Source organism: Pinus tabuliformis, chromosome 3_2, assembly GCF_031772625.1.
Source record: "Pinus tabuliformis cultivar Carrire ecotype Pingquan chromosome 3_2, CPIR1, whole genome shotgun sequence".
Classification (NCBI taxonomy): domain Eukaryota; kingdom Viridiplantae; phylum Streptophyta; class Pinopsida; order Pinales; family Pinaceae; genus Pinus; species Pinus tabuliformis.
Genome location: NC_142302.1, coordinates 894,184,667 through 894,204,183, shown reverse-complemented (window position 1 = coordinate 894,204,183; position 19,517 = coordinate 894,184,667).

Genomic DNA, 19,517 nt, shown 5'->3' with positions numbered 1-19,517 from the left:
TATATCAACACAATATTCACAGATACACAAGAATATGGAGGAAAACTCAAGTAGCTTTACTGATAAAAGTAGTAGAAGAGAGGATTACAACCACTTGGTCTGACCCAGCGCCATCCTCCCAGCTTGAAAGCCCTCTTCACCTCATACAAAGAAAGATCACCAAACAATGTCTTCAAAGAGAAACCAGTAGCACCTCTTTGCAAATTACCAAATTCCAACCTTTGGATCTCTGGGATGAGGGATCCATATATAGATATTTGCAGGGGGTTAAGTCAGCTTCTAGCATTTTGATTAGTGTCATCTCTCTGATAGTTCTTGGTTCCACTTGGAGATTTCATGATCTCTTACTCATCCCTGGGCAAATTCAGGGAGGCAAGTGTCAAATGAGCAGCTTCTAGAAGATTCTCAGGGTTTCCACCTAGCAAACTGCTTGTGCCATTTGTCTGCTCTCGCTCATCGCACCCTACATAAGGGATTTCTAGTATGCATCACACTTTTTGCATGTGGCAGGTGAGATGCATCACACCCTTAGCACTGGGCAGTCTGTATGGTCCTTCTTTGACTAGTTCTGAGTGGTTTTTCATGGAGAACTTCTGGGAGATAATGTAATCAGCTGACCTTGCTCCTTTAGGGTATGAAACAACACTTTTAGGGACTTAGAAGCCCTTGGTTTATGGACATATGTGATTGGGGTTGCAGTGCCCAAATATGTCTATAACAATACGTTGGTTTCATTCATTGTAGTTGTGGATATACACTGGTTGGCTTCTGTAAAATCGTGTATACAATTTGAAAAATAAAAGGTTAAAATATTGATTCACCCCCCCCCCCCTCTCAGTATTTTTCCCAACAATTGGTAGCAGAGCAGGTCCTTTGGTAGAATCTTTATCGCTTGAAGGAGATTCACCAAGACAATGGGAAATAAACAAAAGAAGAAAGAAACTCTAAAGAAGAAGACAACTCAACGAAACAGTGACAGTGGTGGAAGCAAATATTCAGATTCAGAATCGCCTCAAAATGAAGATGAACAAGAAAAATAATTATCAGGTGCTGATTCTTTGTCCTTTGGTGATCCCTTTCTCTATTATATTGTGAATAGTGAATGTGTGAGAAGAAGCCTCGCATATAAAGTTAGAGATCAACAAGATATGTTTGATAAAAGGGAATGTTCCTACAAAGAAGAGATTACTAGATTAAAAACTCGGTTGGAATAAGGAAACAAAATAAGAAAGCAGTACAAGCAACTTAAAGAAAGAACCAATTACTGTGAAGGTCTTGAAGCTAAGGCTGTCTTTCTAAAATAATATCTTAAAAATTAAAATAAGCAGAATGAATAACTACTTCAAGCATTTGAAGAGCAAGAAAATGAGATTCTCAAATTAAGCCAGCAAGTGGAAGAAGGAAGAAAAGTTGAAGAAATCATGAAGATGCAGTATGTGGAAAAGGAAGAGAAATTTCAAATTGAGGTAAATACCTTAAAAGGTAAATTAGAAGAAAATGATAAACTGTTACGATTTCAAGACAGTACTAAGATTTTGGATAATATTCTTAGTAGCCAAAGGTCTCCTACCATCAAATCTAACCTTAGCTTTCATGAAAACGTTAAAGGTAAATCTAGCTCACTAGTTGAGGCAAGGAACTCTAATGAAAAATTTGAAATGCTTAACAAGGAGATAAGAGGTCAACCCCTTCAACAACCAAGGAAAGAAAGTCTTCAAAGAAAATCATTTAATCCTAACTATGGGAGTGATAGTCAGTTCTTTCCTCTGATGAATAATATTGAATGTGTTATATGTCATAATATTGGACATGTTGCAGTCAGATGCAAAAGTAGAATGGTTCAAGCTAATAACTATCACACAGAAAGATCATCAGCTTCTAGGTACTTTAAGGGATATTGTTTTTCTTGAAATATGTTTGGTCACAAAGCATTGATTGCTATAGAAGGAATATGAAACATATAAGATGTTATGCTTGTAACAAGTTTGGGCATATAGCAAAAGAATGCAGGAGAAAATTTCGGCCAACATACCAAAAGGGGCAAACATCATCACACTCCAAGGTATGGAAGAAGAAGGAATTACTGTTAGAAAGATGTGGCATAGCTCAGTATACAAACATAACAAACTCAGGGGGAGCTGAAAGTGTGAAACTTCAATATTCCAATTCTCATACGCAGTTATTATGAAGACAGATCGCGTATATATGCGAGTTAGAAGCTGCAAAATCGCGTATATGTTAGAAGCTGCAAAATATGACTTGATGATCTTTCCCTTCTAACTACAACTATTTATAGCTAAATGACCTTCAACAACCTAACGACTAGTGGTACTTTTCATAACATGGGTTAACCACTTTATTTATTGATAATGGCTCATTTTCAACTAATTGTGGTCTCTCTCTTAAATGTGGGTCAACCACTTACAATTATTAATATGGGCTTTATTGACTCTTTAACTAACTATGACTATGACTCGACCCTATTGGGTTTATTACATAAATAAAGGGGTTAGGGTTGGACCCTAACATGCCCTCCCCCATGAAAAGAAACCTTTTCCTCAAGGCTGAAGCTGTGGAAACTGCTAAAGAATAGTGGTTGGTTCCTAGGTCACATCTTTTGGAGAGGTTTCTTTCCACTTGATGAAGACTTGATCATGCGGTCGCGCAGATGTTTTTCACGAGTATCGAGGACTTGTTCTGGTTGGAGCCAGATTGAACCTTCCTCATCCAATTCAGGTAGACTAGTTTGAATTGTAATTGTTCCCCACCATTTTCTTGAGGCATGATACATGGAAGACTGGATGCATTTTTTAAGTTGGTGGCAAGGCTAGCTTGTAGGCTACTGCTCCAATGTGCTAAAGTATTTGATAATGTCCATAGAATTTTGGAGCTAATTTCTGGCAGCCCTTTTCTTTTAGTGATGTTTTCTTATATGGTTGTAGCCGCAAGAATACCTGATCCCATTCTTGAAATGTTCGCTTTGAACAATGTTGGTCTGCATGTTGCTTCATTCGATTCTGAGCTTGATGGAGATTATCTTTGAGATGAGCTAGCATGGATGCACGTTTTTGTAGGAGTTGATCAAATTCTTACACCTTAGAGCATCCAGGGATATAAGAAATAGGTGAAGGTGGGAGTTGGCCATACACTGCTTCATATGGAGTCATCTTAGTGGCTTCATGAAAGTTAGTATTATACCACCATTTAGCTAAAGGTAGCCATTTTACCCATTGATGCTGCTTTTCTGAAGTGAAGCACATTAGGTATGTCTCGAAACATTTATTGACTACTTCAATTTGACCATCAGTTTGGGGATGATAAGAAGTACTTAGTTGGAGTTGGGAGCCTTATAGCTTGAAAATTTCTTGCCAAAATTTGTTGGTGAAATTCAGGTCACAATTAGACACAATGGAAGTTGATATGCCATGCAGTTTGAAGATCTGGTCCATGAAAGCTTGAGCCACAAAAGTGGGGGTAAATGGGTGGGGTAGAGCGCAAAAATGAGAATATTTAGAAATTTTGTCCACAACAACCATGATGATGGATTTGTTGCTTGAATTTGGGAGACTAGTAATGAAATCCATAGAAACATCCGTCCAAACAGAGGCAGGGATTAGCAATGGTTGTAAGGTTCCTGGTAACTTGATTGTTTCTCCTTTGTGGCATTGACACACATCACATTCAGCTACAAAAGTAAGAATGTCATTTTTCATGCCCTTCCAAAAGAAAGAACAATGAGTGCAAGCATAAGTCTTCTGAAAACATGCATGCCCTACAGTGGGAGATGAATGCAACTCTGCCAAAATGCAAGTTTTGAGAGTTCATGTCGACGATATAACTACTCGATCCTTGTAGCAAAGAATCTCATCCTTCCAAGAGTAGCCGACTGAGGAATTAGGATCTGCTCTCAAGTTATTAATAAGTAGGGAGAGAGAGGGGTGTGAAAACCATTGGTTGCGAGCTTCTTCAATCCAATCTAGTATGGGAAGAGAGATTGATAACAGGGTGCTTTCATCCTCAAATTGGTGCGATAAAGCATCCTCTACTACATTGTCACACCCTTTCTTATAAATTATCGCATAATCATATCCCAACATTTTGGCCAGCGATTTATTTTGCTGTGGCAAGGATAGACATTTCTCCAAAAAATATTTGAGGCTTTGATGGTATGTGCGGATTTGGAAATGCCGCCCCAATAAGTATGGTCACCAAGTATCTACTGCATGTAAGATGGCCATCATCTCTTTCTCATAGGTAGATTGTCCTAGATGTTTCTCACTCAGTTGTTGGCTGGGGAAAGCCAAGGGTCGACCTTCCTACATTAAGACAACACCAATACCAATACTTGAAGCATCACATTCAATCACAAAAGATTTGGTGAAGTTGGGTAGTTCCAATAATAGAGTGGAACACATGGCCTATTTGAGAGCCACAAATGCCTGTTATGCTGCATCAATTCAGAGGAATGAATTTTTCTTGAGAAGGTTAGTGAGGGGTCTAGCAATACAACCATAATTGCGAACAAATTTGCGATAGTAGCCAGTGGGACCTAAGAATCCCCTCAAACTCTTCAAGGTTTTTCGTTGGGGCCAATATTGCATTGCCTATATCTTTTTAGGATCAACCCTGACACCTTCACGACCCACAATGTGTCCCAAATACCCGACTTCTTCCATGCCAAAAGAGCACTTGGACAATTTGACAAATAATTTGTGATTTCAGAGTAGTTGCAAGATCAAGTCTACATGATGAAGATGTTTTTCCCAGGTTAAGCTGTAGATGAGAATGTCATCAATGAAAATGAGGACAACTTTTCGGAGATATGGTTTCAGGAGGTGATTCATGAGGCTTTCAAAAGTAGATGGAGCATTACAGAGACCAAATGGCATGACCAAGAATTCATAATGGCCTTCATGAGTTCAGAAAGCTGTCTTGGGAATGTCTATTTCTTTCATGTGTATTTGGTGATAGCCAAAGCAAAGATCTAGCTTGGTAAATAATTGAGCACCATTTAGTTCATCAAGAAGATCATCAACAACAAAAATAGAGAATTTTTCTTTGACATTGAGCTTGTTGAGGGCCCGAAAGTCTGGACACATGCATCATTGCCCATTTTTCTTTAGCACCATGACCATTGGTGATGAATAAGGACTGATGCTAGGACGAATAACACCTGCTTTAAGGAGTTCCTTGATGATTTTTTCAACTTCATTCTTTTGGGCAAAAGGATATCAATATGGGTGCACATTAAGCGGTTGGTCCCCTAGGACCAAAGGGATGTTATGATCATGTTCCCCTCTAGAGGGTGTTGTTAGCTTTGCTATGCAAAAGGATCAAAAATGGATTCAAAACACTCTCAAAGGCTGCAAACACACTTATAATCATGCCAAGGATCCATTATTGCTGTTGAAACCTTCAAATTTTGACTAAAAGCCTTCCACCGATTGAAAAAGTTGCAAGAGGAAAGCCCTTAGGAGGGCGGAAATACACTATCGGGAGGCAAAAACACTCCAAAAACCATGCAAAAATCAAAATCGCAGGCTTTAAGGACCGAATTCATATTAGCCGTTGGATCTGGCCGATCAACAGTCCAGATCGCATCGGCATATCGCAATCGGAGGAGGCAGGCAGCGGCAGCGATGTGGAATATTGCCGATGAGCGATCGCCGATATCGCATCGACGTATTGCAATGGAGGACTTACAAAGAAATTGGGGCTTTTATGTTTTGCGATGAGCGATCATCGATATCGCTATCGGCGTATCGCTATCAGCGTTTCCAAAGGGGCGGGGCTTTACATATGTTATGTTGCGATGCGACGGGTCGGACCCGACGACTATACAACACACTATTCCATAAAATTTCAAATCCGCGCCCGTCGCATTTTCAATGATTTTTGTGTATTTTCAATATATAAGAAAATACAAAGGATGCCTGGGCAGGTGCCGATTGCGATGGGTCTCGGATCCGAAAGGGTTCGGAAGTAAAATATATATATTATTCAAATCTGCCAAAGCCATTTTTCGTGATTTTGCAGCAGTTTTATGAGTATTTTCAAATATAAAAGAAACGGAGGATTGGCCTGTTAAGACATGCATTACGACCCGAAAGGCAGACTCGATAAATGATTGAACCATGCCTGAACCTTTTAAAAGTCCAAATTGAAGCAGTGATGGGCGGGAATGGGCAGTTTGGCAGCGTTTCACTGTTTATAAGCAAAACAGTCATGATGGAGCCGTTTTAATGTTCAGCGGCTGCAATTAATTCACAGTATGGCCGAGAAGGAAACAGGACACCGCTGATCAGTTCAGGGCAGTCAATGGTTATGGTTTCATTTGTATTTCACACCGCCTGCTCAAAGGAGGACTGCAGAGCACCAGAGGGGTCAAATCCATTTACTACACAGCCAGATTTGTATCAAAGGCCCATTTCTGAATGTAAATGTGGTTAGTGACCATTTATGGGCTCCTCCATGCATGGGTAGCAGAGATATTTTGTAATGTAACACCATATATACCCAGAACAGAGATGTAATTGATTAATGAGTGTTAGATGAAAGTTACCTTGTTGTAAGGTTCAACTTCTGGAGACTGTAACTACCTTGTAACCTGCAGCGTCTGGTCTTCATTTCCAACTAATACAAGCTTCTTTTGTTGTTAATTGCTCACTTTCCACTTCTCTTTCTTGATCCAGGCTGTGCCTGTTTGCATTGATTCATGTTCTGTTAATGTTTAGCATTAGAGGGGCTGTCATCCCACCTCTATGTTAGGATTTAGCTGTATCATTGAATGTGCATGCAGGTTTCTGTTGTTTCAATACCAAAGAGCTGTCATCCTGTCTGGGTATTAGATAATAGATTTACAAACCTCCTAACTAGTTGCAGCGACCATCACAGGGCCCTGTGCATCTGCTGGTGTGGTTAGTTTTCTCCATTATCACCTTATCTTCAAATTGTGAGTAGTTGGTGGTTAAAATCCTTGTAGTCTGGGGGTGTTCACCCATGTCTGGGGTCAATCATAGTAGAAGTGGTTATCTAGCTTGAATATGCAGCATTTGTTTCATTCATTCACCATTTATCCAACTATTATTGTTGAATTTGTAATGTTCCCGAGCATCATCGATATGCAACCTAGGTGAGTTTCTTGGGGTGATAACATTAAATGGCGCCGTTGCCGGGGAGAGGAGAATCGAAGCTTAGCTTCCCTGGGAGACGACACAGCTTCAAGCTTTGATGACAGACAAGGTTTGAACACAGATTTTGGTTGTAATCATCTGTCTGGCAACTCCACTGGAGGAAGGCCATCCTTTGGCGACTCCACATTGAAGTTTTGGTGCAGTTCGTGAAGCATGCTCGGAGAAATCTTCAGAAATCACTAGCTGGCCAGTGCCTGATCCTGAGAAGATTGTTAATCGAAGAAAACTTTGCAGACGGGAGCATCAGGATCAGGTAAGCCTTAAAGAATTTTATGTGTCTCTGTTAGTGAAGTTCACCTTCGGAGATTCATATAGCTCCCATTTATTCATTTCCCTTTCGGATCTCTATCCATAAAAGCATTCTATGCTGTCCATCATTCTCCTCGGTCTCTGCTATCCTTTTCATTGATTCATATCACTTAGGTTACCAGTATCCCTGTAGAATACCTCAGTCATGGTAGGCCAGCAAGCCCTTTCAAAGATAGAACTAATAATTTTTGCTAGGTATGGACCCTTAGTCTTGCCTACACCTTTAAATGCCATGCCTGCAGGAGATTATCAAGAATCTATGCCAAAGTTTATTGGTGCAGAAGGAGTATCAGCTGAAGAGCACCTTGAGTCATTTTATTTTTATGCTAATAACTTGGATATCAATGAAGAGGATGTTTGGATGAGGGTTTTTGTTCAAAGCCTAGATGGGGAGGCTAGAAAATGGTTTAGAGATTTACCCCCTAGGTCCATTGCAGACATTGATGCTTTAGATGATGTATTTTTAAAGCACTGGGGAAATAATAAAGATCTTCTCTTCTATCATGATGAATTTGGGAACTTGCAGAGAGAAGATGGTGAGCTGCTGTCTGATTTCAATATCAGATTCAATCATTTGTACAGCAGAATGCCAGCAGAAATAAAACCCACCCCTACTTCTGCCATGATTACTTATTCTAATGCCTTCGATTCTAGGTTCTGCCTACTATTAATGGAACGAAGATGTACTTCTTTGGCTGATATGCAAGCTACAGCCTTTGAAGTAGAAGCAAATATTACGGCTGTAGAAAGACTTGAAGGTGATGATGAATGCAGAAGTCAGGGAGGTGAACCCTCATCATCCTATGAGCCTGAGATAGATAAATTGGCCAGGATGATAAAGCTATTGTCCTCTGAAGTTTCCAAGTTGAAAGCTGAGCAGCATTTTGAAGAAGCAGGAGCTCATTGTTCCATTTCTTTTCCAACTCCAGATCCATGTAGAAGAACACATGAGCATGCGCAGATTTTGCAGAGAAACAGAGTTACAAATGAAGATGAAGGGGTAAGGCCCCTTTTATAGAATATAGTCATGAAAGAAGAGCTGTTTGAAGAGGAGGAGGTCCATGTTTTAGAAGGTGCCCCCTTCTTAACCCAAGCTGCTTATGAAGAAGCACTATCCAGAGGCACTGCCTGTCAGTTTGTTGTACCTGCAAAACAACAAGCTTATCAGCAAGAGTAGTCAGCAGCAGGTCCCTTCCTCCAAGAATTTGAGCCCGAAGCTAGCTTAACTTCCCATGACTATGCAGATCTACCAATTTTACAGCCTGCTTTGGTCCCCAGCCCAATACTCAAGAAGGGAGAAGAATGTCCCCCATCATCTTTTGTTTCCTTGTGTGCTCAAAAGGAAAGCCCTCATTGCTGCCCCTTGAACACTGAGGCAAAATATAATTCAGTGCTCAAGGCTGAGACTGATCACCTCAGTTTTGATGTTTTAATACCTGCTCAGTGGGTCCCCACACAAATTGAAAGGGCAGCTTGCCAGATGACAAAGGAAGAGGATGCACAGTTTTGGGATTCCTCCTTGGATGAGGATTGTTCTACGAAAGATGCTGGAGCAGATGATGTCTTTGTCTCCCCTACACAAGAACACTGTGGTTCACCATTCATATTAGTTGTGCAGACCACAGATAACACAGACAAGTATACACCAGAAACGAGTATTCAGCTGGTATACAAAGGCTCCCATGAAGAACATCCAAGGAGGAAAATACACAGAAAGGGAGTGAAATTTGATCCCTACCTACCTGTCAAACTCAAATGTCCTAAACTCTTTGAGGTAGAGGATCAAATCAATCCAATCCTACTGATCTATGATGAACCGGGCTGAGAGCAGGAGAAACAGTTTGGTTGCCCTTGCAAATGGGCAAATTTTGAAGTTTAAGTTTTCAGGCTTTTATGTTTGTTCTTTTACAGTTTTATGTTGTATGCTTAGTTGACTCCATGCCCAATGGACACTAGGCAAATGTTTTTTAAGCTTGTTTTGTAGGAAGGCATTGATCTACAGGTTCTTGAGACCTCATAGGGAGGATCTCATCCCCAGAAGGAGCCAGTGTTAGCTTTGCTATGCAAAAGGATCAAAAATGGATTCAAAACACTCTCAAAGGCTGCGAACACACTTATAATCATGCCAAGGATCCATTATTGCTATTGAAATCTTCAAATTTTGACTAAAAGCCTTCCACCGATTGAAAAAGTTGCAAGAGGAAAGCCCTTAGGAGGGCAGAAATACACTATCGGGAGGCAAAAACACTCCAAAAACCATGCAAAAATCAAAATCGCAGGCTTTAAGGACCGAATTCATATCAGCCGTTGGATCTGGCTGATCAACAGTCCAGATCGCATCGGCATATCGCAATCAGAGGAGGCAGGCAGCGGCAGTGATGTGGAATATCGCCGATGAGCGATCGCCGATATCGCATCGGCGTATCGCAATGGAGGACTTACAAAGAAATTGGGGCTTTTATGTTTTGCGATGAGTGATCACCGATATCGCTATCGACGTATTGCTATCGGCGTTTCCAAAGGGGCGGGGATTTACATATGTTATGTTGTGATGCGACGAGTCGGACCCGACGGCTATACAACACGCTATTCCATAAAATTTCAAAACCGCGCCCATCGCATTTTCAATTTTTTTTGCGTATTTTCAATATATAAGAAAATACAAAGGATGCCTAGGCAGGTGCCGATTGCGATGGGTCTCGGATCCGAAAGGGTTCGGAAGTAAAATATATATATTATTCAAATCCGCCAAAGCCATTTTTCGTGATTTTGCAGCAATTTTATGAGTATTTTCAAATATAAAAGAAACAGAGGATTGGCCTCTTAAGACATGCATTGTGACCCGAAAGGCAGACCCGATAAATGATTGAACCATGCCTGAACCTTTTAAAAGTCCAAATTGAAGCAGTGATGGGCGAGAATGGGCAGTTTGGCAGTGTTTCACTGTTTATAAGCAAAACAGTCACGATGGAGCCGTTTTAATGTTCAGCGGCTGCAATTAATTCACAGTATGGCCGAGAAGGAAACAGGACACCGCTGATCAGTTCAGGGCAGTCAATGGTTATGGTTTCATTTGTATTTCACGCCGCCTGCTCAAAGGAGGACTGCAGAGCACCAAAGGGGTCAAATCCATTTACTACACATCCAGATTTGTATCAGAGGCCCATTTCTGAATGTAAATGTGGTTGGTGACCATTTATGGGCTCCTCCACACATGGGTAGCAGAGATATTTTGTAATGTAACACCATATATACCCAGAACAGAGATGTAATCGATTGATGAGTGTTAGATGAAAGTTACCTTACTGTAAGGTTCAACTTCTGGAGACTGTAACTACCTTGTAACCTATAGCGTCTGGTCTTCATTTCCAGCTAATACAAGCTTCTTTTGCTGTTAATTGCTCATTTTCCACTTCTATTTCTTGTTCTAGGCTGTGCCTGTTTGCATTGATTCATGTTCTGTTAATGTTTAGCATTAGAGGGGCTGTCATCCCACCTCTATGTTAGGATTTAGTTGTATCATTGAATGTGCATGCAGGTTTCTGTTGTTTCAATACCAGAGAGCTGTCATCCTATCTGGGTATTAGATAATAGATTTATAGACCTCCTGACTGGTTGCAGCTGGCCATCATAGGGCCCTGTGCATCTGCTGGTGTGGTCAGTTTTCTCCATTATCACCTTATCCTCAAACTGTGAGTAGTTGGTGGTTAAAAGCCTTGTAGTCTGGGGGTGTTCACCCATGTCTAGGGTCAATCATAGTAGAAGTGGTTATCTGGCTTGAATATGCAGCATTTGTTTCATTCATTCACCATTTATCCAACTATTATTGTTGAATTTGTAATGTTCCCGAGCATCACTGATATGCAACCTAGGTGAGTTTCTTGGGGTGATAACAGGTGGAGGCTCTTTAGGTTTGTCAAATACCTACTGGTGGTAGTCTAAGACCTGTTTCATCTCAGGATGAATATGAAGAGTAGTGGATTCTATGGGTGGGATGACATTAAACTGGGCAATGGCTCCATGATGGACCTTTTCCAACAACTTTTCCATTCAATATGAGCTGATGATAGAAGGAGCACCTGCCGAGAGAATTTGACCACTGCACCTTTGATTAGATAGTAATATATCTGAAACATTTCTTCTCTGAACATTTAATTTTGTCACAAGGTTAGTTTTCAAGAGCATAGTCACAATAAACTTGGTTTTTTTTAATTGAATGAGAAAGAATTTATTTTACAATGAATTTGATTTGCGCATTTTAGTTAGGAAGCGGTGCTCAAGTTTTCAGATTGATTAATAGTTAGGGTTTTCATTTTCCTCTCAATTTCAAAGGTTTCCTTTTTCACAAAGGTTTGATATTTAATTGCTAACAATTAGAGTTTTCTCTTCAATTAGGGTTTTCCTTCAAATGTTGGTTAATTACAAGAGCAGTGTTTGAAATAGATATGGTTTTGTTTATAATAAATGATTTTGAGTGCAGTATTAGAGCAGAGTGCAATAACTCAAGGTGTGAGCAATTTCTATACAAATTATGGTTTTATTTTTCAGGTTGTTGAAGTCTCTCTCTAGCATTTCCAGTGTTGCATCTCAAAGTCCATGGACTCTGGATTGACATTAAATGTTGGTCCACTAATATACCATATACTAAACCCAACAATTATTTGTGATACTTCAAGAGAAATTGGTTGATGATATGAGCTTGCACAGGGAAGAATATTAGAGGAGATTTGAAAATATTGAGATAAAAAGGAACAAGAAACTAAAATTCTGTCTAGGAGGGTTGCAATATGCCCCTAGATAAATATGTGATTATTCCATGTAAATTTGTTGGTAGGAAACTTGATATCCATTAGATTCAATGAAGTAATAAAATCCTCTATAATTTCTTGAAAGTAATCTTAAATGGGGGAGCCTCTCTTTTTTCCCATGAATGGGGGGTTGTATTAAAATCCCTTGTTATAATACAATCTTGATTCCAAGCAGAGTCTCCAAGGTCTAGGAGAGTTGCCCAAAATTTGATATTTTATGTATATTGAACAAGATCATATACATTTAAACCATTACACACCTTATTTTATGGGAGATGAAGCAAGAAAAACACCAACGAATGAGGTGACGAATGCAAGTAAATCAACTTGAAAATAGAGGTACATCAAATCGAATAGAGCCCCCCAAAATCCCTGTGTGAGCCAATCACTATAAGCTCATAATTCTTAGATAATTTTGACAACTTTTGGAGTGATCAGATATTGATCCATGAATTAAGTGATACCTAAAATTTCAAAGTGTTTGAAAGAGTGTTGAACCTAAGTGATTGGATAGATCTCGTCTACCTAATTCTGGTGCCACAAACAGTTTGAAAATCCGACACCGTATGAAGGAGTTATCGCAATTTGAAAAGTCCAGTAAACTGCAATTTATGGACATTTGACCAAGAATAATTTGATCTTTGGAAATATTAGAAAAAGTATATTCCAAGGAATATCCCTTGCAATATTCCCTTTTGGGGACCAAATGGTTATGCAAAATTTGTTAGGGGTCCGATAGAATCAAACCCGTGACCTCCAGTAAGGCAAGACAGCGCTCTACCACCTTCGCCAAACGTTGTTTCCTAACCTATAATAATTGCAGTGCATATTTAACTTATAACAGTCAGAGGATTGGGGGTTAGTACCACCAATAGTCTTACCCACCAATGGTCCCCGAAACAGTTCACATGACCTGATGCAATGCTTAACCGCCATTTGCAGTCCCACACGTTTGCAGATTAATACGATCGCTAGCCTTATCCCTAACCACCAGGGATTAACCGCCCCATATGCATGCCAGAAAGTTATGGTAACGGCTACCTCTGATGGTCTAGCTTGGCAGAGTGGATAAAAATGGTGGTTATGCTAAATTTAACTAGAGTTAAGTGCAATTCACCAAATTTGGTGGAGTATACCTAGGGGATATGGACTAAATGCACTCCAGGAGCAATTTTCGACCAGAGAGAGAAAAACAAGAGGCTAGCTAGGCTAATTGGAGCCTTCTGAAGCCAATGGAATAGTCCATAGAAGCTAAAGAACTCATTTTCATAGAGATTTTCATCTATGGAGATTTTGGAGCTTAGGGCCACCAGGAGTTGAAGGCAGTTGTAGGAGCTACCGGTACTCGTTCTCAGTGAACCAACAATCATTCCTGACTGTAATGAGCATTCTGAATCCATTGCAGGGATTTTCAAAAGCATTTGAATACTTCTAAAGGCTGATATGATATAGGAAAGTTTCAGGGAGCCCAGTGCCAACCATGGAGGAAGGCCTAGTTTGGGAGTGCAGTGCTCATTTTGAGCAAATGATCAGTCTATTTTCAGTGTATGATATGTGTTGGAGACAGTGGATGAGGTTTCATTGACAATTAAATAATTATGAAGGAGTTAGTGTCATCAAGAAGCTCAGGGTAGCTCATAGCACTGATTGAAGGAATCAAGTCTAAGGGAGCTTAGATCTGTTTGCAGAGTGATGACAGCCATGACAGGGATGTAGATGGTTTCACTACAAGAAAAAAGGTCATTGGTGAGGTTCATGCCTATGACAGACCTTTAAGGTCCGTCAATAATGTTGCATATAGTGACAGTCTTTAAAAAAATGTTGTTGTAAGTGTATATAGTGATGGTCCTTTAAGGTTTGTCACCAAATCCATTTTCAATGACACTTTTGGTGAGGGTCATTAAAGGGTCATTACTAACTCTCTCTTTGGTGACACTTTTGGTGAGTGTCATTAAAGGCCCATCACTAATTATCTCTTTGGTGACACTTCTAGTGACAATCTTTTATTGACCGTCACCAATGATTTTTTTGGTTACTTTTGGTGACAGTCAATAAATGTTTATCATCATTTATCATTCCAATGAGTTTTTGATGATGCTTCATGCCTGTGAAAAGCCTTTAAGGTCTATCACCAATGTCGCATATGGTGACAATCTTTAAAAAAATCATTGTTGTAAGTGTATATAGTGATGGTCCTTTAAGGTTTGTCACCAAAGCCATTTTCAATGACACTTTTGGTGAGGGTCGTTAAAGGCCCATCACTAATTCTCTCTTTGGTGACACTTCTAGTGACGATCTTTTATTGACCCTCACCAATGCTCTTTTTGGTTAATTTTGGTGACGGTTAAAAAATGTTCATCATCATTGATCATTCTAATGAGTTTTTGATGACGCCATGTACCTGTTACTATATTTTTTGTCAAAGGATAACGATTTAAGACCATTGTTGTGGAGTATTTTTCATTATGTGTCTAATGTCATAGTGGTTATAGTAGTCAGTCAATTTGTTAAGAAGTAATTAGTGTGTATCATTTCCCTCAAGTCATAAGAATATAGTTTTCCTATGAGTCAACACATGATTCATCTCTATTAGGTTTATTATCTAGCAAATTTCCTTTAAATAAAGTTCCACTAGTGTGTGTAGGAACTATATTATTTAACACATAATCAAGCTCTATCAATTCTATTAATGAGAGAGACCTAACACTCCTCAACACTCATGGAACACCTTAACATGCTTTGGAACAGTACACTAACATTCGTTGTCACCTCGCATGTCTTAGAACATCTTTGTACCTGGAACATCTTTGTACCTAGAACATCTTTCCATGAGTAGGACGCCCAAGCACATGTTGGCATGCCCTAGCATAGCATAGCACTCCCCTATCATGTGTTGGCATGCCCTGTAGTCCCTAGCATGCCCTAGAACACCTTGGCATAATATTTCATTAACACACATTAGCGCTTGGCACACATTGGCACTTGGCATGTATTGGAACATATTATTAGTGTGCCTAGCATGCCCCTTTCGAAAAAGATAAAGTCCCGACTTATTAACCCTCTTATGTGTTCATTTCCTTGCATTTTAGCTTGGTTATTCCTTTTGTTTCCTTGAAAATCCTTGACGCATATTGGCATACTCTAACACCCTGCACATCCTAGCATGTCTTAGAACCTAGCATGCCTCAGCACTATTTTGCACATGTTAGCACACCCTGAAACTACCTAGCACACTCTAGCACTTCTTGACATTCCCTGATATTCCCTAGCATGCCTTACCCGTGCTTAGCATACCTTGTCACTCCCTTCTTGGCATGAAAACTAGCACTCATTAACACTCCTTGACACACCCTCATATTCATTCACTTCCATGCATTTTGACCTAGTGCTCCCTTGTGTTGCCCTAGTACTCCCCAACACTCCTCAGCGTGCATTGGCACTCTCTGGCACACCTTAACACTCTTCGATACACTCTTCCACTTCATAGCATGCATCACACTCCCTAACGCACATTGGCACTTGGCACGTGTTGGCACTTGGAAAGTCTTAGCATGTTTGGCATGCATTGAGATGACTTTGTATGCTTTGGCATGGTTTAATATTAAATTTATTTGAGATAAATTAGTGGAAACTAGATGAGAAGAAACAAAGGAAGATTTGGTACTTAGAATGCATTGACACTTGGCACTTGGCACCTATTGGCACCTAGTTCTGGTGTGCCTAGCATTCCCCTCATGGAAAAGGTAAATTGATGACTTATTAACCCTATTATGTGCTCATTTCCTTGTAGTTTAACTTGTTCCTACCTTTTGTTACCTTGACAATCTGTGGTATGCATTGTCACGCCCTTGTACATCTTGGCATGCGTTAGCAATTGGCACATATTAGCTTGTTTGACATGTCTTCATACTATCTGGCACATGTTAGCATGCCCTAACATTCCCTAACACACCTTGGCAGTCATGACCTCACAACTAGCATTACATTTTTCCATGGCTTGGGAACCTTACATTCACTAGAACACCTTGGCACTCCCTAGTTGTCATGCCCTCTTTTATATTCCTCCACAATGTCCCAGGCTGATAAGGAGATCGACAGAGGTAACCACAGGCAACGATTTTATTTTGGTATCTAGCCCTACAAAACAAGAGGGGGATCTCTCTATGAAATCACAGCTAAGAGATGACTAGAATGTAAAGGATTTTAGGCTAGATAGCTAGGCTCAGGTGGGTTTTGGAAAATTTAGGCTCATCATGTTTGCTTGATGACCCCACCTCCATGGGTTGTACTAACATGGTTTGGTGCTGGCTTGGTGAAGTGGTTATATGCGTTTTCAAGGTTGCCTCAATGAAGGTGTCCCATGTCATGTTCTTCTCTTTCAACTAATATAGTATTATAACCTTTATCAGGCTATGGTAAATGAGGCTGGGATAATGCACTTTGCCTTTCAATTGGACCCTCTCAGACATTTTGGTTAGGATCCTATACAAGTAGCTGGACAAATTTAGAGGCTTGGCAGTTGTAAAGTGCATGAGAAGTCTTATGTGGTATTGATATAGCCTAGAAAATATGCCCTCACATGTGAAGAACTTCATGACAACCTTCATCAATGGTGCATATCTCTCCAACAAGTATCTGAATGGGAAAACATGTGAGTGAGCTCCTTTATATTGTGATTTCAAGTAGGGTTTGTACTCTTCTAGGTCTATGTTCATGCCTTTGAACCAATTTTCACCATGGTTTGGTATGCTTGCAGCTTGAGAGATGGAATCCACTGAAAACATGAAATCAATCCCTGTAATGGTGATCTTGTCTTCCTTCAAGGTGAGGGAAAATATACCTGTGAGATGCTCATGGTAACCTACTTCCTGCACTCTTTGACAAAACCCTAAACAATTGACATCTTCAAAGAATTTCATGACAAATGTGGAGGAGATGATTTCATTGCAATTAGAGGGCTCAAACCTCAGTATCTTTCCCCTGTCAGTATCTTTAGACCAAAAGAATTGATGCTATTATAGCTAGGTGCCTTTGGGCTAGGCTTAAATCCACAAATAAGACTTTTGGTCTATTTAGAGGTGCTTGCGAGACATGAGAAGGATTCAGGGTGGGGTATAAAGGACACATAATGTTTTAGTAAGGCTTTAATTGTCAAGAAATTATGGAAAAATTTCCAGGGCAAAGGTATTTGGTAATAGGTTATTAAAGAGAAATATCTAAAAAATAGACAGCTTAAGGAATGGATTAAAGAGGCGGCTCCAAAGAAGAAGGTGGCATCTTATATATGGAGAAGCATGATGAGAAACAAATATTGGCTACTACAAAATCTGAGATGGGAGGTTGGAAGGGGGAATAGGATAGAAATAGGACTAGATGATATCAAAGGGGTGGAGGGAATACATACTCTTTCTATTCACATCCTTGAGCATTTACATAAGAAAAGGATTTACTTTATGAACTATATCTCTTGTGATTGAGGATCTTCTTCTGTTACAAGTTATTGGATTAATGCATTTGAACTTGGATTTCTAGAGGATCTATTTGTGGAATGGGCACGTTTCACAACACAATTAAGTCTAACAGGTTTAAAACTCACTGAGAAGAAAAAAAGCTAAAATGGGAAGGTGTTATGTATAATGAGTAGATCTTGGTTAAAGATATTTATAAACATATTTCTCATGGATGTGGCTTGAATGATAATGCTTTTTGGTTTCATAACACGTGGAGATGGGATATACCTCTCAAATTATAATTTTTTATGTGGCTGGTGGTCCACAATAATATTTTAACTTGGGATAATATCCATAAAATGGGCTTTGAGGATCTTGGAAGATGCTCTTTATGCAAAGAAGATTTAGAAGACGTGGAAAATATATTTCTAACATGTCCTTTTGCGATCTCGGTATGGAGTGGGGTTCTTCAAACACTTAAAATACATGTAATCTAGAACATGGTTTCCATTTAGAGATGTCTCACTCAATGGTTTGAAGGTTTCAAGACATATCGTTCCGTGCCTTTCTATATTTTGTGGGGCATATGGAGAAGTAGGAATGAGAAGATTTTTGAACAAACAAAACCAGATACTAGAAATGCCTATTTAAAGATCTTTGCATATTTTATGGAGATATGGCTAATGAAGGAGGAACAACCTAGAAGACATTTTCGACTCATGGAGCTATGGTCATACTTTATTTTTTTATTTTTTATTTTTTATGGAGCATCCACCAACAGGGTTTGTGGAAGTGGGACACATTTGGTTTTGAAGCTAGACAACACCTTCCATTTTAGTTGGTATAGTGGCATAGGGTCAAATAATAAAGTTGAGCTAATAATATTCTTGGGGGCTCTTCTATGTGCTAACTGGATTGCAATTGAAGATTTACCTGTGTTTGGAGATTCCAAGATGATCCTAGATTGGGTACAATTGAGAACAAAATTTGTACCACCTTCCCTTACTTTCTGGATGCAATGCATAAGAGCTTTGATGAATATCTTTCAAAGATTGGCCTCTAATAATGTCTATAGAGAGTAGAATCAAGTGGAAGATCTCCTATCAAAGAAGGGATGCAATTGTAGATGCGCCAAGGAGGATTTTCTACTCAGTTTTCGACAAAGGAATCCTTTTGCAACTCTGGGATTTTTAACTTATAAAGGGATGCCCTTGAAAATTTTTCCTTCATCTCGTTTATTTGTCATCCGTCCATGAAAATTTTCATAGATCATGATATGTTTTGTTCATGTTTGAATCATATATGTTATATTTGTCATCATAAAAAACTTTAACCTTTTTTGTGAAAATTGATATAGTAGACAATTTTCAGAAATAAAAGAACTATAATGTAGGGTAATAATATACTTAGAAATTTAACCATTCTATTTTAAAATCTAATATATGGCATGCAAAAACATTAACAATGAAATACCAAAGTATATATCTACTTTTTATTAATGAAAATCAATAATTTTTTCCTTATTAAAAATAAAAAGAAATTTAATCTATCTAAATTCTTGAATACTTGATTAATCCAAATCTAAAATAAATCTAATAACAATGTTGAATTCCAATTCCTAGTCCACTCGACTAGTGCACAATACCTCATTCAATAGCATTGTGAACCATTACATGTAGTTACATAAAATAGTCCCGCCCAATTTTAAAATTAGCTTCATAAAAAAACTCTAACTTCAATCCAGACCAGCACAGGGA